The sequence below is a fragment of the Agelaius tricolor genome, unplaced genomic scaffold (assembly GCF_023055355.1).
Source record: "Agelaius tricolor isolate 1412-34295 unplaced genomic scaffold, bAgeTri1.0.p SCAF_72, whole genome shotgun sequence".
In the NCBI taxonomy this organism is placed as follows: domain Eukaryota; kingdom Metazoa; phylum Chordata; class Aves; order Passeriformes; family Icteridae; genus Agelaius; species Agelaius tricolor.
In genome coordinates, this window is record NW_027269332.1 from 50,859 (window position 1) to 74,334 (window position 23,476).

General features: G+C 48.0%; 1 long non-coding RNA gene across 1 annotated transcript; it reads right to left on the reverse strand.

Moving 5' to 3' along the window:
• Positions 1–226: 226 nt before the first annotated feature.
• On the reverse strand, positions 227–2,376 carry LOC139585301 (uncharacterized). The gene is made up of 2 exons (XR_011677021.1): positions 1,051–2,376; positions 227–641 (listed from the first exon to the last, which is right to left on the reverse strand). It is a non-coding gene; the product is annotated as an uncharacterized lncRNA (long non-coding RNA).
• Between the last annotated feature and the right edge of the window lie 21,100 nt (positions 2,377–23,476).

Consider the following 23,476-nt stretch of genomic DNA (forward strand, 5'->3'; position numbering starts at 1 on the left):
GTGCCCCCAGGGGCATCAGAGCCCCGAGTCTTCACCCCCCCCCCTTTTCCTCTAGTTAGAAACTACACTGGAACTTTTTTCTGGAAACAAAGACATGACCTAAATCCTCTCCCCATGTCCTAGACAGACAGATGTTCAGTTCTTAGTTGACTGGGCAGCAGTTTCTTCAATAGAATGATAAACAATATGGAAACGTTTTAGCTACAAGCAAATAGGCAAATCGGAACAAGGTCCTGGTGGCCAGCCACTGCAGTTCTTTTGAAGCAATTTTTTAAACAATCAAATACTGATACCACAAAAAATAAAGCAAAAAGCTGACTACTGGCTAAGAAAGAAGGAAAAATTAACTTTGGACGACAACAACAACATTCCAAGGACACAGGCTTTTTTCCAATCTCAGACCTTATTACTACTACCTCTCTTGGGAATTCTCATCGTGGATCCCAAAAGGAATAAATCCCTCAGCGTGTCCTAAAGCACCAAGGAGCTACCTACAAGTGAAGGTGGCTACTTTCAGTGCAGACACAGCTGATGACACAGCCGTAGCACAGTTCTGTGCTGCACAGGGATAGTACTGTCTCCTCTTCTCCAGCAGCTGACTCTCTCCTGCCATGGCTTCTGTAAATGCATCAGAGCACGACCTTAACCACAAACAGGCAAGAAAACACCATCCGAAGTCTTTCATTACGCAGTACAAGAAGGGTTCCAAGCAGAGACCAACAGAATTTCAAGGAAGCAGTATGCAATTAAACCCCCTCAGATTTGTTCAAGTAGCCGGCAAAATGGAACCATTCAGAAACGACAAAGAAAACCCCCCCAAGTATTTATACAGGAGTCCTTAATGTCAGAAAGGGGATGACAGGTTATGTTCAGATAAGATGAATGTTTATTTGGATCTATAAATAAACTTCTCTCGTGGTCCTTTGCCAAAAAATAGAACCTACAAGTGAACACCTACACCTGCCTCAAGAGACCTAACGAGCCCCTGGCAGCCACCGGCATCAAAGCGCAGTGGATGTTTCTAATCCAGGCTAAGGAGAACAATATCACCTTTTGTTCTCTCCAGTTTGTTTCCTCTGCAGTCCTAGCTGCTTCTTATGATTTTTACAGTCTCTGTATCTTCTCGGGCAGCGCTGAGTCTGACGACCGGGATACGAGAGTCCTTCCCTGCCCTACGGAGAGAACCAGGAAAAAAAGTTCAAAAAAGAACAGGGCAGTTTGAAGTTAATACCTCCGACGAGAAGCAGCACCTGACAAACAGAGCAACGGTGAACAAAGCGTGACACCTCCCTGGGGACAGAAGACTTACAAACTCTCCGGGATTTACAATTCCAGTAACCAAGCCCTTCAGCACAGCAGCCAAGTGTCCCATCAGGTGGTGCTGCACCAAAGCACGATCCGAGAGGTTCCAAAGAGTGAAATGCACGTTACTGTCCAAAGACGTAAAATCTTGCAAAATAACAAAACTACAATAGATCTAAACTACAGGGCAAGAGTACAAGTGTTAGCTTGTGGAGCTGGAACCATCCAGGTGAGCAACTGCTAACTGGATCCTCAACAGACTTTGAGGAACCCTTCAGGATACAGAAGGGTTTTCCCCAGAAATTGCACAGGCCGAGTTTTGATAGAAGTGCACTTGCCAGATGCTCAGAAACGTCACCCATCCTCCTCCGGGTGTCCTGAGAGAGCTGCGAATGGCTCTCACGTGGTTTGAGCTGGTTCTGTAAGGGCTCAGGGTGAATTTCACCAGATGCAACCAAACTGGGCAACACCCAGTGGGACAGAAGGAACCCAAAGCTTGTTTTACCCAAAGCTTGGGTAAGCAGAGCTCCAGCAAATACTGAGGAAACGGACAGAACGGGGTAACAAATAATAAACATACCTTTTTTTTTTTTTTTTTTTTTCTTTTCAGATGAGCAAAACAATTAAGGAGAAGGTGAAAACCTCACCATGACTGAACATTTCATCACCTGTAAGCTGACCATCCTTAGCATAGAGGACTCCAAATTTAAAATTCACCGATCCCTGGAAAATAAAACCAAATATTATTTGGTGAACAGTCAAACAGAAGACATAAAAATTTGGTTCCTCTAATCTTTGCCTACATCCTACACGTTAGAACATACATTTTATACCATCTCCTACTACACAATAATTTACCTTTAAACTTTGATAGTATAGCATAAAATCATTAACTTAGACGGGTGATCAATTATGATTAAGTTGGTGCTTCAGGTTATTTTTGCTGTCAGGTTCCAAAAAACATGACTTCTTTTTACTGTAACGAGCAATTGATTTAGAAGTCATCAAAAGCCCATCCAAATACAAAGCCGTATTCACCGGACGGGTCTGTGAGCAAGAAGTAGTTAGGCTTGTACTCACCTCTTGCCCTTCAAGAACCAATAAATCCTGTCAACAAAAACAGCATCTTTAGCCCCCTCCTATTAAAGATTCTACAAGGATGATGCTTTTATTGGTGTTTAGAAGTTTGGATTTGAAATGGCCAGTTCAATGGATAAAGAGACAGTTTAAGTAGTATTAGGTTATTATTATTATTATTCTTATTAGCTACTGGAAGAAACAAACCGGTAGGATCTATACTTAATTACTTCTATTTCCAGGAAATCATAAAGAAAAAGAACCAAACCAAAAAAAGTCACTTCCTACCTTTTGTATCTCAGGATGAAAAATGTCTCTTGGGCTCTTCTCCAGTTTCTCCAGACTCCTGGCACTGAAATGCAAGTGAACGAGTGCTTTATCGGAGGGCAAGTGCACATTCCAACCCCGAAGCACCAACCGATGGCAGTTACAGCGCTTACAAAATGAATCCTTCCCAGAGCCTCTGGGAAATGGAACGGTTTGTGCAACTGCCATTTCTCCCCCAAAATACTAACTCCCAACACTTCCTAAACTGAGTTTGCATTTTAAAAACAGAAATTAGGGAGACTCAGGGTGGAGATCAGGTTGAAATTGATTTCCTTCTAAAGCACAGGGGCTCTGTTCCATCACCCTTCACTTTGGCTCCACACGGAATCACGGGGAGCATTTTAGGAGGGCTCAAGAACCAATTCTATTTCTCTCTTTTTTCTAGTTCTCTCTCTTCCTAAATAATTCAAGGCAAGTCAAATGAAAAAGGACAAGTTCAGCAGCAAATTCACACTTTTCCCCTTTGTCTGCTCAAGAACAGGCTTTAAAACCACTTCTTGCTGCCTTCAACGGTTAAGACTTGCAAAACAGTTTCGCAAGTTTGATAGGTTTATCATAAAAACCACAGAACGCAAGCTCTGAATGACAGGAAAAGGTACACAGGCAAATATCTCAGCTGATGGTGGCTTATTTGTAAACACAGACCTTAACGGAGATTGCACGCAGAATGTTTCAGTGGGACTCGAAGGGAAAAATATTTTCTGAGTACCCTGTAAACAAGAATAGCTAGGATATATTACAGGACATACCCACGTGTTCTGCATATTCAAATAGGATTATCAATAAAAACACTTAAGAAGGAAGAAAACCAAGGTAATTTTACTCAGCTATATTTACTGCCGATTTAGAGGAAAAAAAAAAAAAAAAGTGAACCAGAAACGCCTACAGTAGAACTTTAAAACAATTGCTTGGATAAAAGCAGCTCATGGAACATGAAGTAGAAAAAAAGCGAAACCAGTATCAGACCTGCCTATTTTCTTACCATTGCACAAGAAAATCCGACAAGCGGTAGAAAGTCACTGCCTAAAACCGATCCTAGGATGTAACCGAGAACAATGGAGGCATTTGCTAATCTAAACGGAAACCTTTTCCGGACCCTAGTGTCAAATCACACGTTTTGTCTCTCAGCAGCTCGAGGCTGGAGAGCATTTCCCCTGGGGGTCGGGAGGGCAGGGCCACAAGGGGCTGAGTTTGCCGATCGCACCTGTGCCATCAGAAGGATCCAGCCCGGCGCTCCTTGCGCTCGCCATTCTCCGGGCCATCGCTGTGTTTTACTGCTCAGCGATGCCGCTCCATCCGTTTGCGTGGAAGGAAGAGCCACGAGCACTGAGGCACTCAGCAGCCGTGTCATGCCAGCGATGTCGAGCGCTCTCTGCTCGCAAGGCTGAGCCCGCCGCGGAGCCGCCTCCGCAGCCGCTCGTCCGCCCCCGCCCGCAGCAGCGGCAGCGGCCCGAGGGAGACGGCTGCAGCTCGGCGGCTCCCGCGCCTCCGCCAGCCCGAGGGCAGCCGCCGCACAGTGACCGCGGCAGCGCCCGGCGCCGCTCGCCCGGGGCGGCTCCTGCAGCTCCCGGCCCGCGGCAGCAAAGCACCGCCTGGCGCTCCGCCATCGGCGGGCGGCAGCGCGCCCCGCCCGAGCTCAGCCCCCGCCACCGGGACCGCTGAGCGAGGCCGAGGCACCGGGCGGACGCCCCTTCCGCGCCGCTCGGCTCCGTGCGGGCGGCCGGACGGAGGCTTCGCCCCTCCAGCGTCGCTGCCGCGGCTCCGTCCCGCGCGGGACAGGCGCCGGGAGCTCCCCGCGCCCAGCCCGCTCCCCCGGCGAGCGGCCGCCTCGGCCCGCCAGCCATTCATATGGCGCGTCGGCCGTTGCGTCAGACGCCGCGCTTTACGGCCGCAGGGCCTGCCGGGAGTTGGAGTCTCGGACTGACAGCCACCGCTCCGTTCTCCGCCACCGGGAGCTGCGCTCCCGCCAGGGGATCAAACGGCTCCTTCGCTCCTGGGCGCGGAAGCACCTTAGGCAGCACCGCCCCTCCCGAATGTCCTTTCTTTTCCACTCCAACTCTTTTTTCTTTTTTTCACTCTGTTTTTCACCCCCTTTTCCACTTTCGCTCTTTCTTTTTCACTCTCACCCTTTTCCTTTTTCATTTTTTTTCTTCCTTTCTCTTCCTCCTTTTTTTTTTCTTCCTTTCCTTTTTCCTTTTCTTTCTTTCTCTCTTTCTTTCTGTCTGTCTTTCTCTATTTCTTTCTCTCTCTCTTTCTTTCTTTCTCTCGCTCTCTTCCTTTCTCTCTTTCTTTCTTTCTGTCTCTCTCTTTCTGTCTCTCTCTCTTTCTTTCTCTCTGTCTCTCTTTCTTTCTTTCTCTCTCTCTCTCTTTCATTCTTTCTCTCTGTCTCTCTCTCTCTCTCTTTGTCTCTCTGTCTCTCTTTCTTTCTTTCTCTCTTTCTCTTTCTTTCTCTCTGTCTCTCTGTCTCTCTCTCTGTCTCTCTTTCTTTCTCTCTGTCTCTCTTTCTGTCTCTCTTTCTGTCTCTCTCTCTGTCTCTCTTTCTTTCTCTCTCTCTTTCTTTCTTTCTTTCTCTCTGTCTCTCTGTCTCTCTCTCTGTCTCTCTTTCTGTCTCTCTCTCTGTCTCTCTTTCTGTCTCTCTCTCTGTCTCTCTTTCTTTCTTTCTTTCTCTTTCTTTCTTTCTTTCTCTCTGTCTCTCTTTCTTTCTCTCTTTCTTTCTTTCTTTCTCTCTTTCTCTCTCTTTCTTTCTCTCTTTCTTTCTTTCTTTCTCTCTTTCTCTCTCTTTCTTTCTCTCTTTCTTTCCCTGTATGTCTAATGTGGGATTTCCATTCTGGCTTTAGGATAAAAAAGCAGCAGTAGAAACGTTCAGGCTACCGGGGAGTGCAAAAAACCCCAAAACGGTAATGATTTTAGGAAAACTATTTCCTCCATGGGAGCCTGAAATTTTCTACAGCTGCAGGTGACATCGAGCTTTTATTTCTTCTTCTAGATAGTTGATACTTAATACTCTATGTATACAGCGCCCCCTGCCGCCTGCATGGGCGCACTGCAGGCACGGCGCCCTTTGCCGCCTGCATGGGCGCACTGCAGGCACGGCGCCCCCTGCCGTGTGCATGGGCGAACTGCAGGCAGAGTGCCGCCGAATGACGTCACCTCGTCGACACGGCGCCCCGCCCCGGCCCCGCCCCCAGCGCCCCTCGGAAAGACCCCAAGGCGTAGCCGTTTTGCCAGCTGCCTGATCAAAATGCCGACACCCACCTCGAGCCCTAGAAACGATTTCCCGCGACGCCGAACCCTGCAGGCGAACCGGAATGCCATCATCGCAATTGAAACGCCACAGAAAAGCTCGTCGGGGCCGCGCCGGCATCGGTGTTCCGTGCAGGCAGTCCGCATAGACACACCGCCGGGGGCCCTCCGTTCTTCCGCCCTTTTGAGAAGGTCAAACAAACTCCGCCACGCGCCACGCCCAAGAGGGCTGCCTGGCGGCGGCGCCGGGCTGCAGTACCGCGCTCTGCCCACAAGGCGGCAGCACTGCCGCCCACCCCAGCCGGGGGCGCCGCGCGCCTTGGGCCTGCGGGCGGCCAAGGCGGCAAAAAAGAACAGGGGCCATCCCCCCCAAAAACTCCTCTAAAAATAAATGCCCCAAAACAACCAGGAAGAAGAAAAAAATCCTCCTGCCTCTAACCTAATAGGATTAAAAAAAAAAAAAAAAAAAACAAAAAAACCAAACCAAACCCAACAATTTCTTTTAAAAAATATGTAAATATTTTTAAAAATAGTTTTTCATATTAATATTCACCTTTCTATTTATAATGCGTATTGATGTATATTTATACATTTCTATTTATAAATAAATTTCTATTCTATATTACATCTCTCCCTAGTACTTAAATTTATTTCTCTATTTTGATACATATTTTTACATAGTAAGTATATATTTGTTAGGATTTTTGCTTCTGTAACGCTTACATTATTTAAAATAATTCCCCTGCCCCTACCCGGATAAAAGCCAAAAAGAACCCCCTTTAATTTCGACTGCATTTAAATTTGTAAAAAAAATTTTTTTTTTCATCTTTATATCCACATTTATATTTCAAATGTATATTGATGTGTAATGTTTATTTTTACATTTATAATTTCCGATTTTTTATAAGTTTATATTCTATTTTACATCTGTTCCTATTTCTTCTATTTATTGACATCTTTTTATTCATATCTTTCTATATTTAATCGATATTTCTGTGTTAGGATTTTTACTTCTGTAACTCTTCCATTATTTAAAATAAAACCCCTGCCTCTACCCAAATTCAAGCCAAAAAGAACCCCTTTCTTTTCAACTCTATTTCAATCTTTTTTAAAACTGTATCTTTCAGGTTCATATTCACATTGACATTTAAACTGTATATCAATGTCTACTCTTATTTGTATTCTATATTACATCCCTTCCTATTATTTCTATTTCCTTAGGTTTTATATTTATATCTTGATTATCTATCTCAATATTTAGAAACAGGTAAGAGTAATATCTATATTCATATTATTTCAAATAAAAACCCTGCCTCTAACCCAAGAAGAACCCAAAAAACCCCAACCCTTTCCTTTAGACAATATTTGAATAGATTTTACCCCTAGGTTTTCCTATTGATAGTCACATTTCTATTTATAATGTGTATTGCTTACTGATCCATTTCTCTTTATCAATGTCAATTTATAAATCAATTGATATTCTATATTCCATCTATTCCGAGGACTTATTTCTATATTTTTATACGTATTTTGATTCATTGATTATCTATTTCTGCCTTCAGATTTTCACTTCTGGAACGCTTGTATTATTTCAAATAAAACCCCTGCCTCTACTCAAACAAAAGCCAAAAAATTCCCTTTCTTTCCAACTATATTTACATCTTCTTCTATTTCTATTCCCATTTCTCATTTATACTGCCACATAAGGTCATTTCTATTCTATACTACAACTCTTCATATTACTGACATAGATTTAGATTTCAATTTCTATCCATAGTTTCGTCATTTCTCTTTCTAGACTTATGATAGATTTCTATCTTAAGATTCACATTTCTATAATACTTCTATTCTTTCAAATAAAACCCCTGCCTCTAACCAAACAAAAACCAAAGACACCCCTTTATCTAAACCATATTTAAAACTCTAAAAATCATCTCATTTTTCATCATTCTCTTCACATTTACTTTTATAATTTTTATTCATTACATTTGTAGCTATTAAACATACTCGAGAGAATACCTTTTAATAGAATAATACATATATAGTATTTTTATATCCTAGATATTCTTTTACTTCTATTTCTTTATATTCAATATTTAGAGAGATCGGTATACGCGTTATATATTTGGAGATCTGGATTTTTATTTTTATATTATTTCTATCTAGAAAAAAAACCCCAGCCTATAACCTAATAAAAAAATCCCAGAGAATCCCCAATTCCTTTTAACTCTATCTAAATATTTTTATATTTACAACCGATCTTTAGATATCTTTGTATACATATATAATAGGCTATCGTTTCTATAGATTAGCATCTGTTACAATAATATACTATATAGTATAGTTTTATGTGTTTATCTATTTGTTTTCTATATTTATGTTTACCACTATCATTTTATATTTGTTTTTATATTGATATTTATTTCTACTTTAATTAATCTATATATTAGACCGTATCAATTCATTAACCCAACGCATCAGAACCACACAAATACCGCACCTTCGGCAGCACCGGTACGCAGCCCACGCTCATCCCATCGCAGCGTATCCAAACCAAACCTATTTCTAGGACTAACAGAACAAAGACCCCACAACATTTAACCCTAAGAAAAACTCAAATCAACCGAACTGTCAAGACATTTGAAATCCCACTATAACTAGCCCAAAAGCTCCGTACATTCTCATCATAAACTTCCTCCTCAACCAATGGCTCAAAACCCCAAAAAACTCAGATACACATGGAAAATGACAGAACTGCTAGTCAAAACAAACACCCGTGAAAAATTAAATCCAACCAACTCACTAAACTCAAAACCCTACAACTGACCCTAAACATTACTAAAAAAAGCCCCCAAAGCTCTACCTTGAGGCTAACTCACAAATAATAACCAATCATCTAGAAAGGTTATCTTCCAAATTTTAAAACAACTCATTAAAAGCATGAAAATAAAAAAAATCGAAACTATTAAAATACTAAAAAATATCACTACCCAAATTGAAAGACACATTGCCTCTAGAAACCCACCGTCAACAAACGCCCCTGTCCCCCAAAAGAAAACCAGAAACAAAACAGCAAAGCAGAAAGAAATCGGAACTTAGGAACGCTAAAACCAGAACGTTCAAGAAGTTCCACCATATCCCTGATCGTACACCGACTACAAACAACGTGAAACGATACAAACAATTCTTAAAGGCCGCCTTAAAACCACTACATTAAAAACCCTTTCACCAATTCAAAACTGCATTGAACAAAAGCCATCTCATAAATTAACACCCAAAACTCCAGCAGCCCAGCTGGCCCTACCAAATCTCTCTGTTGATACACACAGTAAACAAAACCAAAATCCCAGGAATGCCTATCAGAAGTCTAGGAAAGAAACCTCTTGAAATTTATCCTACCTCAAATACAAACCAACCCGTCCAGAAAGTTAGCTTCACTCAAAAAAACTATTTACACAGAGGTAATAAGACCAAGAAATAAAACAACACACCATATAACGAACCACCAACGAATACAACAGCGAAGGAAAAAAAAAAACCCCACGTTTTTTTCTTTTTTTTTATTTCAACTAGCTTCCTTTATTAGCTAGAACCAAAGATTTTGCCAGGGCTGTAACAACAACAACAACTTCTTTTTCTTCTTCTCCTTCTGAAATGTCCCTTCTCCTTCCCAAATTCCTTACAACTTCTGCGTTTGAATCCAAGCCAAAAGCAAAATTCGTGCACTTGTGAGTCCGGTGCTCCTGTCAGATTCTCTGTCTCCCTCCACATCTTCTTACACTTTCAGTCTGAACGCTGTCCTGCCCTGATGGGTTTGACAGAAGAATTGGCACATGTTAAGAGAGCATTTCCCTCCCTCCCTCCCTCCCTCCCTCCCCAGAGCTGGTTTCCTTAGCGCATTTCAATCGATCCCAGGCCCGCAATGATGCGCGCTCTGCCGGAAAGGGGAAACACGTGCTAGTGAACAGCAGCTCAGAAACAATTCTTTTCTAATGTTACCTGCTCTACTTGACTGCTCGCTAACACAAGTCTCATTTTACCATTGCAGGGAGAAGGCTGTAGGAAAACGTCTGATGAGCAGCCACAAAAGGCCTCGCTCCCTGCTACACAGCCTGCAACAACCTCGGCAGAGCGGAGCAGCCAAATCACCGCGCTCTCCTTGCCGTGGGCAAGGGTAGAAGATGACTGGGGGAGGCACATAAAAAGAAGGGAAACGCTCCTATAAATGCACAGCCATTTGCTTTCAGAAGCCCAGAGTTCAGGATCTTCTCTAGGAAGCCAGACGTGACATGATATTTCTAAGATTTTCTTCTTCATCGAAGGAAATGTACGTACATACACACTCTTACAAACGTACCTACGGTTCTGGGGTTTTTTTTCTTCTGAAGCTCCAAGAATGATTTCCCACCTTGATTCATTCAGAAGAAACGGCCCCTGTGACTCAGGTCAGAAGGGCGGCCTGCGTTTTTGATCACGACAGCTTTTGGCTTTACCCTGTGAGCAGGAGCAGCAAGAGCTGAGGCTCAGCAGAGGCTGACCCCGGCCAGCCCCTTCCTCCCTTCCCTGTGTGTCACAATGACTTCCAGGCAGAAGGATGCAAAGCAGGTTTGTGTCTTTTCTCTTCAGTGCCAAGAGGTAAAAGATGTAGGCTTTGAAATAACTAATGACCCTCTCTTGGAACTCTCCCAAGGACAGTTTGAAAGCAAAGACAGAAGATTGCTGCTAAATCCATATGGGATAAGGATGAGAGCAGCAAGGATCCGAGGCCAGCAGCGTTGCCAGGCAGTGTCACGTCCCTGCCACCTCGTGACAAGGCACACAGCTGCAAAGCCCCAAAGCCTGCAAGCCCTGCAGCTGCCGCACGGATGGACCTGGTTCCCTTCCCAGGTGCCCAGAGGGACACCTGAGGGCAGGTGTCGTCCCCCGCCCCCCGAGGGCGCACCCAGAGCCCCGGGCAGGGACGGAGTCACTGACGGCTCTCTGGGGACGAGACCCTCCCTGCAGGTGACACCGGCTTGTCCTCTCCCTGTGGCACAGGGACCTCCAGGCTCTAGGACCAGCCTCATTTTGTCAGCATCCAGGTGCTGTGCTAGAGCCAGAGGGGTCAAGGCTTTCCAGAACCATAGGATCCGTAGCATCCTTGCGGTTGGAAAAGCCTTCTAAGGACATCGAGCCCAGCTGCTGCCCCCCCAAATCAGGTCCCTAAACACCACATCTTGACATCCTTGACATGTCTCCAGGCATGGGGACTTCCCTGGGCTCCTATGCCTGAGCACCCTTTCAGTGAAGAAATTTTCCCTCCAATCCAATCTAAGCCTTCCCTGCTGCAAGTTGAGGCCATTTCCTTTTGCCGTGTCACTTCTTACCTGGGAGACCTCGGTACTTCAACCTTACCTGCTCCTTCCCTAGGCGGTCTCTGGCTTGGCCGGAGGAGGAGAGGAGGAACACTCCCACCACAGGAATGGCAGCTCAGGAGGTCCCACACCAAGGCCAGGGGGAGCAGCCGTCCTCGCCAGAGCTCGCACGTCCCTTCTTCTCAGAGATTGGCTCTGCTTTTCCTCCTGGGCAGATCTCTGCTGAGTGCTTCACAATTGCCTGTTTGGAGGAGGGGGGGAAAAGAGGTTAGCCAAGTTTTTTATCCAGACTTAGCTGCTGGCTTTGCCTCCTCCTGACTTCCTTCTGCTAGGAAAACAGCTGCCTTTGGACTTCTAGGGGCAACTTGCACGTCATGCCTGAAAAGGAACTACAGAAAAGCGCCTCATTTATAAAGCCTCAGCCAAGAAGACAGATGCAGCTGCAGCTTCGCCATGCCCACTGCCTGCAGAGCCGGCAGGCACCAGGCCAGCTCTGCTCCTCCTTCAAGTTGTTCCCAAAGCTGCTGGAAGAACTGAAGGCTACTTTGGCCTTCCATTGCTCAGCTTGTCCCGAGAAAGAGCTTTGAGTGTTGTTACCCCTCCAGAAAGGAAGGGCCTTTCTGTCTCACACGCTCGGTGCCACAAGGCTACGCAGCCTCTGCTCCAGGTGGGAAGGGCTTCCTTCCTCCTCTGGCACCCGGCTGGCACAGGGCACAGGTTGCTCAGAGGTCCTGGGGCTGCCGCCCCATCGCTGCAAGTGTTCAAGGCCCGTCGGTGCTCTGCGATGAGGCTCTGAGCAAGCTGCTCGATGGAAGCACGTCCCTGCCCACGGCGGCAGCAGCCTTGGAATGAGGTGATCTTTAGAGCCCCTTGCAACCTGAATTCTTCCATGATTCTGGGAACTGAAAAAAGCGGGGAAAGAAATCTGTAAAGGTCACTAAATGCATCCAAGCACATTCCCAAGGATCCAATCCTCAGCAGCCCATGCAAGGCAAGGTCAGAGCTCTCTGCCCACCGAGGACACGGCAAGCAGCACGGACCTTTCTCCCACTCTCCAGCACGGAGAAGTGGGAAGCCAGAGGGAGTCCGTCTGTTTACAGACACCGGAGGGCGGCGGGACGGGGCGGGCGGTCTTACCTTGCAAAGCTGGCGGCAGAAAGGGCGGGCAGCGCCGCCGCCCCGCCGGGATTTTCCGGCCCGCCGTCGCTTCCGCCGCCTGGAGAGGCGCGTGCGCGGGCTCGGGGGGGGGTGCAGCCCCGTTCCCGTTCCGACGGCGTTCGCCCGCCCCCGCTCGCTGCCCCCGGCCCGAGGAGCGCTGCGACCGCGCCTCCGCCGCCCGCCGAAAGCGGCCCCGCCGGGCCGCCCCCCCCCCCACCGGCCATTCTTCTCAGCCATCGTGTCCCTTTTGCACTCCTGAACGTCTTTCACCCCTCCCGGCCATTTACCGAGCCCGCCCCGCCCGCCCCTCCCTCCCGCCCCGCCCGCCCCTCGCTCCCGCCCGCCCCTCGCTCCCGCCCCTCGCCCTTGCCTCGCTCGGCAGCCGCGTCCTTGCCCCGCCCCCGGCAGCCAGCGGCGAGGGGCAGGGCGCTGGCTCGGGGGGCTGCAGTACCGGGCTCTGGCCACAGGGCGGCAGACTCCCGGGTCCCCGATATCCCCGCCCTTTTGGCCGCCATTTTGAGAAGGTCAAAAAAAAAAAAAATCCCGCGACATTGGTGACACGCCACTCCCAACATGGCGGCCAAGAGAGGACCCCCCCCCCCCCCTCGGGCGAGAGAGGCGGTTACTCACATGCCGGTCAGAAACACGCCAAAATACGCCCGCCCGCGGCGCCGCTGACCACACAGCCCGTGTCGGGCACACCTGAAACGAGAGAGAAAATCCCGCCGGGGCCGCGCCGGCGTCGGTGTTCCGTGCAGGCAGTCCGCATAGACACACCGGGGTCCTCCGCTTTCCCGCCCTTTTCGCCGCCATTTTCAGAAGGTCAAACAAACTCCCGCGACAGTGGTGACGCGCCACTCCCAACATGGCGGCCGAGAGAGGACCCCTCGGCCGAGAGAGGCGGTTACTCACATGCCGGTCAGAAACACGCCAAAATACGCCCGCCCGCGGCGCCGCTGACCCCACAGCCCGTGTCAGGTACACCTGAAACGCCACAAAAATCCCGCCGGGACTGCGCCGGCGTCGGTGTTCCGTGCAGGCAGTCCGCATAGACACACCGCGGGCCTCCGGTTGCCCGCCCTTTTCGCCGCCATTTTCAGAAGGTCAACCAAACTCCGCCACGCGCCACGCCCAAGAGGGCTGCCTGGCGGCGGCGCCGGGCTGCAGTACCGCGCTCTGCCCACAAGGCGGCAGCACTGCCGCCCACCCCAGCCGGGGGCGCCGCGCGCCTTGGGCCTGCGGGCGGCCAAGGCGGCAAAAAAGAACAGGGGCCATCCCCCCCAAAAACTCCTCGAAAAATAAATGCCAAAAACCTGCCTCTTACCAAACAAGAACCAAATAAGCCCCCTTTCTTTCATGCCTTCTTGAAATAAATTTGATAGTTCTAGTTTTTCTAGTTCTATTCACACGCATATTTAGACCGGACAGTGATGTGTTACGTCCTTTATACCATCTATTATGCCTATTCCTATTATCTGTATTTATTCATACTTTGTGGTTGTAGCAATATCATTATATATTGATTGTATATTTCTCGACTTCCATTTAGATTTCTATCATACTTTTATTCTTCCAAAAAAAATCCCATCTCTAACCAAACAAATACCAAAAAACCCTTCTTTTCAACTCTATTGAAATAGTTTTATATTTAGAGCTTGCATAATTAATTCACTTTTATAGTCACCGTTTATACTGATGCATTCCATTCATCATTACATAGCACATATCTATTATTCACATCATAGAGATAAATCATTATTTTTATCATGTACCAAATCTACTGCTACAACTTCTTTTTTCTAATAGTTTCAATTTTTATATCCATCTTGATGTATTCATGAGATCTTTTTACAAGTAGATTTCTACCTTTCTATCATTTGTATTTGTAGCTTTTATAATAAAACCCCTGCTTTTGCCCAGTAAAAAACAAAACCATCCTTTCTTTTAAACTACTTTTAATAATGTTGTTGTATTTACAGTTACCATATCTATAATGTTTTACATATTATATCATAGCGATGTACTAGATTTATAGCTGTTTCCTATAATATACCATCATAAGATATATACGGTATCGCTTGTATTACGTGTTGTATGGATTTATGTCACTTTACATTTACAATCCTTTAGTCATTTGATATATATATATATCTGCATAGATTCGCAACACATTTCTAGATTTAAAATTTCCTTTGAGCTGTGTTTATATTTAGCATCTCTATTGATATATCTATCAACATACACAATGCTCTTTGAAAAATACAATATCTTATTGGAATAGATCATGACTTAAGTTACCTGTTAAATTTTAAATAGAGATCGAATAGATCAAAAAAAAAGTTGATTCCCATTTCTACACATCTACTCGTTTTGTTTAAAGATAGCTATCCTTAGAATTTTACATTTAAAATCCAATTCCTAAATGCAATGACAAAACAAACAGCATCGAATTCCCACCAATGTCTTCCAAAACCATCAAGATACCTCCACCAGCCAAACGACTGCCAGCGAAAAAAACACACAACACTCTTTTCACTAACAGTTCTCATCACATCAGAAAAATGGAACCAAACGAAAAGAAAACCCTGGAGAAACACACGCAGCAAATCACAAAAACCTCTAAAAAAACCCAAACCAACTCGCTCAACTCCAATCAGTGCCACTGACCCTGAACGTTATTTTAAAAACTAACCGAAGTTCTACATCTACACTAACTCAAAGAATAAGCAATACTCTGTCAAAAGAACTTTAGAAACTTTAGAAAGCGAACTAATGAACGAAATAGAAAAAAACCAAAAAATCTCAACCACTAAAAAATAAGAAAATAACTGCCAAAAAAAAAAAAAACAAAAAAAACCCTACTTAAAAAGACCCACCATATAAATACCCACGTTCCCAAAAATAAAACTGATCAATAACCACCAAATACGTCAAAGGACAACAAGAAACGAAAAGAAAAAAAAGAAAAAAAGAAAAAAAAAAACAAAAGAAAATACATTTGTAAAACAAAAGTCCCCCAAACCAAAGCAACTTTAATTTACCTCAAAAAAATTATTCCCAACTGAAGAATAAACGCATAGAGCCTCATTCGATCAAAATAAAAATACCACCCAGAAATAAACACAAAGCCGAAAGAGAAACGTAACCATTGACAAGATCTCCCAAAGGATCCGTCACAATAAAACGTACACTACAATCAAGCAAACCAAAGAAATAAAAGCCCTGGAAGACGAGAAACACAAACGCAATTAGAGAGATTTTAAAAACCCCGCTGCTATTAACGACACGACGCCACCTCGAACCCACCGAAACAAACGCTACACGCCCACGCTAATAAAAGCCACGGCGACAGAGTTAAAATCCGAGCCGCTGCTTCACGCAACGACCCGTAGAAACCATTGCACGCCTTTAAAAGCAGAATAGCCCGGCAAAAAAAAATATCCGACTACAGAACTCGATTCAAACCAAACCTTTATCGTCACCACCCGAACCGAGAACCGTACCGGTCAGGAAGAACGCCATAGCCCTTAGCGCACACCCACTGCGAACAGAACAAACCCGTGCGATCGATCCCTACAAAGCCACCTCCGAACCGCGACACCCAAGAACTTGCGGCAGCCCAACCCCGCGCTGCCGGCCCCGGACGGAGCGCGGCTCCCGGCGGCAAAGCGGCTCCTCCGGCGGCTGCTCCGGCGCGCAGGGGCGGCGCCGCCCCGGAGACCCCCCCGCCCCCGCCCGCTCCCCCTGCCCGGGGGGCCCCGGCGGCGCCCGAGCCCCGCGCCCGGAGCGGACAGAGCGGCCGGCACCGGCCGGGCCGGCGCAGCAGCGCCCGCGCCGCCTCTGCCGCCCTTGGCCGGCCCGGCGCCAGCTGCCCTCGGCTCCGCACGGCGGCTCGCACCGGCAAAGCGGCTCCGCCGCTGCCGCGCCAAATTCCCCGTGCGCCTCGGCACCCGCCCGGCCCGGGCCGGCAGCGCTCCCGAGCGGCAACGCTCCGGCCCGGGCCGCGGCCACAAGAAGCGCCCGCAAATGCAGCGGCACAGCCCGACTGCAGCCCTGCAAACGCCGCCAGAGCTGCGGCTTCCCGCAACTCAACCCCGAAACTGACGCCGCGGGCGGCGCTCACCTCGCTTCAACAAGGGCAAAGAAATGGCTTCTCCCCTTCAAGTTCATCCCCTAGGAGAGCAGAAAAGAAGGGGCTTTCCTCCAATGAAATCCTTCCAGCCATGTGCAAAGGGGGATTTTGACCTCCATTCAAACCCTTGCAAAGGAGGGACACCAGCGCTGTCCCCTCCATTTAAACCTTAGGATGATGAAAATGGGCTGGCTACCTTCCAATCAAAGCCATCCGATGACAACAATACTTTGCCCATTCCCGTTCAAATGGAACGCAGGGATTCCCTGTCACCCCTGGGATACCCCTAACAGCCGGGAAAAGGCAGCTTTTCCTTCAACCGACATCCTTGGAACCGCAAGCGAAAGCGGATCCCCCCCAGTTCCAACACAGACAATATTAGGAGAGTAGCTGCTTGCCTCTCCTTCATTTCTTTTGTCTTCACAAGCTCCCTTTTTGTTCCTGGGGAACCGGGGAGGGGGGACTGCCAAGATCCAATTGAAAAGGGAAAGGACCAAAGTCCCCGCTCCAAATCCACACGCGCTCACCCGTTCGGCTGCTGCTTCCCGGCACAAAGATTCGTCCCTCGGCACCTCCTTGAAGCGATGCTCCGCGGATCCAAGCGCGTATCCAGGTGTTCGCCCAGACGCTGCGAGAAGCTCTCGCAGTCCTTCCATGAGACAGCCCCGGGAGCCCCCCATGAACCCCTCTACTCAGCAGCTCCATGCAAAAGGCAGCTGAAGCGAAGCCTCCCCCTAAAACAGCCTCGCACCCCCCCCCCCCCCCCCCCCCCCCCGCCCGGCAGGAGCCGGCCCCTCATCATCCTCACAGCTCACACCTGGGGCTGCTCCGAGCCCCCCATCATCCTCACAGCTCACACCTGGCGCTGATGCCACTCTCCAACAGCGCCTCTCCCCGTCCAGCACACAGCCCGCTTCTCACAGACACAGAGCCAACAGAAATCTGCTCCGGGTGCTGGCTTTTCTGAGTCCGTCTGCTTCCACAATTCAGACACGGACGTGCGCTGATGGCACTGAGGGAAAGCTTTCCAGTGCACAAAACTGTCATTCTGGTAGCACGCTTTGAGACGCCTGCAGAAAAAGCAGAATCAGCGCCGCCTCCTAAGAGCCCTGCTGAGGAACCCCGCCCTCCTTGGGACACCCAATGCAGCAGAGCTCGAAAAACGAGGGCAAAAGTCAAGCTTGGAGTGGAAAAAGACAATAGAAATACAGCAGCCTTTCAAGAAAGCCTTCACACAGTAATAGTGGGAGCCGGTCCCGTTTCTTCTTTCCTTGCTCTCTGGAATGACATCAATACGAAGTAAAAAACCCACACGAAACACAAGGCAGAGCTGGGATTTGACACGTCTTCCTTTTGGCTCTCGGGATGACAAGCGCCTCTTCCGGGACTGCGACACGCTTTGGGCGCTGGCAGAGAACGGAGGCAAAAGGTGCCAGAGAGCCCTTTCTATCGCCTTCAGCCCCTGCAGCTGTTCTGAGGGTTCCAGGGCACAGCTCGGTCCGTTCCTAGATCAAAACCTCACGGCAATATCTTCAGAACTACTACCCATCTCCAGTCGGAACCTTCTACATTCCTGTAAACAAATGAGTGCATAGAGAGGGTTTCTCCCCAGCTGAGTTTAGAGACCAATTCCTATTCTTTAGCAATACCTAGAAAACCGAATGCCTTGCCAGGTTTTAGCATCCTACACCCACTCACCCCTCCCTGTGCATTTGGTGGCAGCTTTGGGTCCCTCTGGGGGACGGCACCCAGCGTGACCCCCGCCCCTCGCCCGCCCCCCACCTGCTCCTGCACCGCCGTGGGGCTCCCTCTCCCGGGCACCTTGGGCTGCCCCCAACGGCATCAGAGCCCCGAGTCTTCACCCCGCCTTTCCCTGACCCCCAAAGAAGGCTCCGAACGAATCCGACTGCCCCGGACAGCAGCGCAGCGCTTCCCCCAAGCCCTTCCCACACGTGCATAGCCCCAGCAAGGGATTCTGCTGCAACAAGAAAGGGGGGGCAGCCCCCAGAAGGCTTGAGGTTCCTGCCCAGCCTCGCTGTCACGGGCCAGGGGCAGCGAGAGAGGGAGCGGCACAGACGGCGGCGACGGCCCGGCACGGAGCGGGGGCCGCTCTCAGCGCGATGCCGGCAAAGCCGCAGCTCCGGCGCTGTCGGCCGCGCTGCTTGAGCGGCACGGGGGGATCCGCCGAGAGCCTCCGGCCCCGCGCGGGGACTCCCGCAAGGGCCCAGGGGCGCCGGGCTCCGGCCCTCGGGGCTTTATTCTCCGGCAGCCCGAGCCCCGCGGCTGCGGGGCAAAGAAGGAAAGGGGGCACGGGAAGAGAGGAGCGAGAGCAGGGCACGACAAAGGGCGGCGAGGGAGCTCGGGCTGTGCAGGAAAGCGGCACGGGAAGGGAAAGCCCGGGACGAGGGTACACGGAGGCTGGGCACAGGAAGGAGAGAGGGGGAACAGAAGGGAGTAGCGGGCTAGGGACAGGACAGGAAGGAGCCGGCTTTGCGGGGGGAGAGGGAATGGGGGAAAGGGAGCGAGAGAAGGCGAAGACGGGGAGAAGGAAGGAGGGCTAGAGAGAGGGACAGGCGGGGAAGCCTCCCAGAGCCCCGGCTGCACCCCGAGCCCGGCCCGGCGCCTCGCCCTGCCCGGGATGCTGCGGCGCTCGGCGGAGCTCGGCTCGCTCCGGAGACGCTCGGCTCCAGTCGGCTCTTGGCGCCTCAACTCGGCTCTTGGCGCCTGCATTCGCCTCTTCGGCCGAGCTCGCCTCGCTTCGGCCCAACTCCCAGCCGCTCTGTGCCTTCGGCGCGCCTCGGCTCCGCTCGCCTCGCCTCGGCTCCCCGACGGCGGGCGGGCAAGCGCCGCCGCCTCCCGTTCAGCTCGCCCGGCTCGGGGCTCTCCCGCTGCCGCGTCCCGCGGGCGGCCCGGCCACGGCGCGGACACGACCGGGAGCGCGGGCTCGGGCAGGAGCTCAGTAGGCTGGGAGCGCACTGGCGCTAAGCAGCGCGCACGAGAGCAGCAGGCTCGCTTCGCCTGAGCTCGGCTCGCTTCGCTTCAGGCAGCCTCGGAAGCCTCGCCTCGGTTCGCTCGAGGCCGTCAGGGTCGGCCGCTCTCGCCTTGCTTCGGCCGAGCTCGTGCGATTCCCCCGAAGGCGGCGGCGTTCGGTTGTGTTTTTAGAAATATCCTCCTCTATCGATTGGATCTCTCTACAGTTAGATTTATATTTCTAGAATACTTCTATTAATCCAAATAAAAACCCCATCTCTAACCAAATAAATACAAGAAAACACCTTCTTTTAAACGGTATGGAAATATTTTTATACTTTGTATAGTTAGACTCACATTTATATTTATCGTTTCTTTTGATGCAATCTATTAATAATTATCTATAATATCTATAAAATTCTAGACATGTATTTAAAGTATTATCTATATTATGTATCATATCTACTGCTGCAACTGATTTTTTCTTCTAGTTTTAAACTTTATCTGTATGTATTTATGATATCTTTCTAGACTTAGATTTCTACCTTCATATTCTTTGTATTTATCATTTTTATCATCAAAACCCTGCCTATTGACAAGTAAAAAAACCCGCTTTCTTTAACGATCTAAAAAATATTTTTATATTTATAATTTTCCTATTTCTATTTATAATTTGCTCTCTAGTATGTGATAACATACCTGCTCCTGCACCGCAGTGGGGCTCCCTCTCCTGGGCACCTCGGGGTGCCCCCAGGGGCATCAGAGCCCCGAGTCTTCACCCCCCCCCCTTTTCCTCTAGTTAGAAACTACACTGGAACTTTTTTCTGGAAACAAAGACATGACCTAAATCCTCTCCCCATGTCCTAGACAGACAGATGTTCAGTTCTTAGTTGACTGGGCAGCAGTTTCTTCAATAGAATGATAAACAATATGGAAACGTTTTAGCTACAAGCAAATAGGCAAATCGGAACAAGGTCCTGGTGGCCAGCCACTGCAGTTCTTTTGAAGCAATTTTTTAAACAATCAAATACTGATACCACAAAAAATAAAGCAAAAAGCTGACTACCGGCTAAGAAAGAAGGAAAAATTAACTTTGGACGACAACAACAACATTCCAAGGACACAGGCTTTTTTCCAATCTCAGACCTTATTACTACTACCTCTCTTGGGAATTCTCATCGTGGATCCCAAAAGGAATAAATCCCTCAGCGTGTCCTAAAGCACCAAGGAGCTACCTACAAGTGAAGGTGGCTACTTTCAGTGCAGACACAGCTGATGACACAGCCGTAGCACAGTTCTGTGCTGCACAGGGATAGTACTGTCTCCTCTTCTCCAGCAGCTGACTCTCTCCTGCCATGGCTTCTGTAAATGCATCAGAGCACGACCTTAACCACAAACAGGCAAGAAAACACCATCCGAAGTCTTTCATTACGCAGTACAAGAAGGGTTCCAAGCAGAGACCAACAGAATTTCAAGGAAGCAGTATGCAATTAAACCCCCTCAGATTTGTTCAAGTAGCCGGCAAAATGGAACCATTCAGAAACGACAAAGAAAACCCCCCCAAGTATTTATACAGGAGTCCTTAATGTCAGAAAGGGGATGACAGGTTATGTTCAGATAAGATGAATGTTTATTTGGATCTATAAATAAACTTCTCTCGTGGTCCTTTGCCAAAAAATAGAACCTACAAGTGAACACCTACACCTGCCTCAAGAGACCTAACGAGCCCCTGGCAGCCACCGGCATCAAAGCGCAGTGGATGTTTCTAATCCAGGCTAAGGAGAACAATATCACCTTTTGTTCTCTCCAGTTTGTTTCCTCTGCAGTCCTAGCTGCTTCTTATGATTTTTACAGTCTCTGTATCTTCTCGGGCAGCGCTGAGTCTGACGACCGGGATACGAGAGTCCTTCCCTGCCCTACGGAGAGAACCAGGAAAAAAAGTTCAAAAAAGAACAGGGCAGTTTGAAGTTAATACCTCCGACGAGAAGCAGCACCTGACAAACAGAGCAACGGTGAACAAAGCGTGACACCTCCCTGGGGACAGAAGACTTACAAACTCTCCGGGATTTACAATTCCAGTAACCAAGCCCTTCAGCACAGCAGCCAAGTGTCCCATCAGGTGGTGCTGCACCAAAGCACGATCCGAGAGGTTCCAAAGAGTGAAATGCACGTTACTGTCCAAAGACGTAAAATCTTGCAAAATAACAAAACTACAATAGATCTAAACTACAGGGCAAGAGTACAAGTGTTAGCTTGTGGAGCTGGAACCATCCAGGTGAGCAACTGCTAACTGGATCCTCAACAGACTTTGAGGAACCCTTCAGGATACAGAAGGGTTTTCCCCAGAAATTGCACAGGCCGAGTTTTGATAGAAGTGCACTTGCCAGATGCTCAGAAACGTCACCCATCCTCCTCCGGGTGTCCTGAGAGAGCTGCGAATGGCTCTCACGTGGTTTGAGCTGGTTCTGTAAGGGCTCAGGGTGAATTTCACCAGATGCAACCAAACTGGGCAACACCCAGTGGGACAGAAGGAACCCAAAGCTTGTTTTACCCAAAGCTTGGGTAAGCAGAGCTCCAGCAAATACTGAGGAAACGGACAGAACGGGGTAACAAATAATAAACATACCTTTTTTTTTTTTTTTTTTTTTCTTTTCAGATGAGCAAAACAATTAAGGAGAAGGTGAAAACCTCACCATGACTGAACATTTCATCACCTGTAAGCTGACCATCCTTAGCATAGAGGACTCCAAATTTAAAATTCACCGATCCCTGGAAAATAAAACCAAATATTATTTGGTGAACAGTCAAACAGAAGACATAAAAATTTGGTTCCTCTAATCTTTGCCTACATCCTACACGTTAGAACATACATTTTATACCATCTCCTACTACACAATAATTTACCTTTAAACTTTGATAGTATAGCATAAAATCATTAACTTAGACGGGTGATCAATTATGATTAAGTTGGTGCTTCAGGTTATTTTTGCTGTCAGGTTCCAAAAAACATGACTTCTTTTTACTGTAACGAGCAATTGATTTAGAAGTCATCAAAAGCCCATCCAAATACAAAGCCGTATTCACCGGACGGGTCTGTGAGCAAGAAGTAGTTAGGCTTGTACTCACCTCTTGCCCTTCAAGAACCAATACATCCTGTCAACAAAAACAGCATCTTTAGCCCCCTCCTATTAAAGATTCTACAAGGATGATGCTTTTATTGGTGTTTAGAAGTTTGGATTTGAAATGGCCAGTTCAATGGATAAAGAGACAGTTTAAGTAGTATTAGGTTATTATTATTATTATTCTTATTAGCTACTGGAAGAAACAAACCGGTAGGATCTATACTTAATTACTTCTATTTCCAGGAAATCATAAAGAAAAAGAACCAAACCAAAAAAAGTCACTTCCTACCTTTTGTATCTCAGGATGAAAAATGTCTCTTGGGCTCTTCTCCAGTTTCTCCAGACTCCTGGCACTGAAATGCAAGTGAACGAGTGCTTTATCGGAGGGCAAGTGCACATTCCAACCCCGAAGCACCAACCGATGGCAGTTACAGCGCTTACAAAATGAATCCTTCCCAGAGCCTCTGGGAAATGGAACGGTTTGTGCAACTGCCATTTCTCCCCCAAAATACTAACTCCCAACACTTCCTAAACTGAGTTTGCATTTTAAAAACAGAAATTAGGGAGACTCAGGGTGGAGATCAGGTTGAAATTGATTTCCTTCTAAAGCACAGGGGCTCTGTTCCATCACCCTTCACTTTGGCTCCACACGGAATCACGGGGAGCATTTTAGGAGGGCTCAAGAACCAATTCTATTTCTCTCTTTTTTCTAGTTCTCTCTCTTCCTAAATAATTCAAGGCAAGTCAAATGAAAAAGGACAAGTTCAGCAGCAAATTCACACTTTTCCCCT